Raw genomic sequence first — 1,162 nt, 5'->3', positions numbered from 1 at the left:
CTTCCCGTCGGGGAATCGAACCCCGGTCGCCCGCGTGACAGGCGGGAGTACTCACCACTATACTAACGAGAAAAAAATGTGGCCAGTACGGGGATCGAACCCGCGACATTCGCGTTATTAGCACGACGCTCTAACCAACTGAGCTAACCGGCCACACGTTTAAGCTGCATTCCTCAGGAGTATAATTCTGACTAGCGAAATATGACGCAACAATACCATAATGAATTATTTTGATAAAAAATCTATTTACCATACAACTGTGAAGTCTTAAGGCTAAGTTAATTTTATTAAAATTATGTTTTGGTATAAAACTAATGATGTTTCACAATCTTGTAGAATTATTTAATATAAGATAAAGCTTTAACAATACTTTTGTCAAATTATATATACATTTTGTAAGTTATTTAATGTTTTCATTTAATGAAATTTACATACTAAAAATTCTTATGGGTGTTTACATTTAATTGCGCTTATATAAAATTTGATGACAGTGTTCTAACTCGCAACACAGCGCTCATTTCCTTCAGGAACTCAACAACCAACGTATGAAGGTTTGTGTTTGGTCATATTTAGAAGTTTTCTCTTGAACTTCATTAAAAAATAGATTGCAAAAATTTAAACAAAATGTTATAAATGGTTTCTTTGTGAGAAAATAAAAATAGTTTTGAATAAGACCGAACAAAGTTTTCGTTCGAAACTCGACCTTTTGATGGTAAACTTGAGTGTCTTTTGTTTCATTAATCAATATGAAATCTTACGCGTACAGTTTTATTTTCTTAATTTACGTGTTTAATTGCTTTTAATAGCTCTTTTATAAAACTTGTTAATTATATCACACCTAACCAAGATAGTATCATGTACCAATAACTATTTTGAATGCTTACATCAAATAAAACGACAATGTACAATGTATTTGTTTTTGTAATTGTTAATTAGTTTCGTTGAACAAGTCTATCAAAATAAAACTATACATTAATTAGAAATAAAATTGTGTCTAGAAATAAAAAAAAATTACAAATTTTTTATATTTTTTAATATTTTTAATAAACTTGAATGGGTGATAAAGCACTTTTCAAGTTTAAATTATCTTGCCAAACTAGAGTAGAACGTAAATCTTTATATTTATAATGATTAGTATTATTTTATCAAAAAATATGCTTAA

At 29.0% G+C, this 1,162-nt stretch overlaps 2 non-coding genes across 2 annotated transcripts; both read right to left on the bottom strand.

Annotated features, from left to right (window-relative positions):
- Trnad-guc (transfer RNA aspartic acid (anticodon GUC)) lies at positions 1–72 on the bottom strand. The gene has a single exon. It is a non-coding gene; the product is annotated as a tRNA-Asp (tRNA).
- A 7-nt stretch (positions 73–79) lies between these two features.
- Trnai-aau (transfer RNA isoleucine (anticodon AAU)) lies at positions 80–153 on the bottom strand. Its single transcript has one exon. It is a non-coding gene; the product is annotated as a tRNA-Ile (tRNA).
- Positions 154–1,162: the final 1,009 nt, after the last annotated feature.

The sequence above is a fragment of the Thalia democratica genome, unplaced genomic scaffold (assembly GCF_965202585.1).
Source record: "Thalia democratica unplaced genomic scaffold, ktThaDemo2.hap1.1 HAP1_SCAFFOLD_138, whole genome shotgun sequence".
In the NCBI taxonomy this organism is placed as follows: Eukaryota; Metazoa; Chordata; class Thaliacea; order Salpida; family Salpidae; genus Thalia; species Thalia democratica.
Note: the sequence above shows the minus strand (reverse complement) of the source record. Positions and strands in the feature narration are given on the sequence as shown.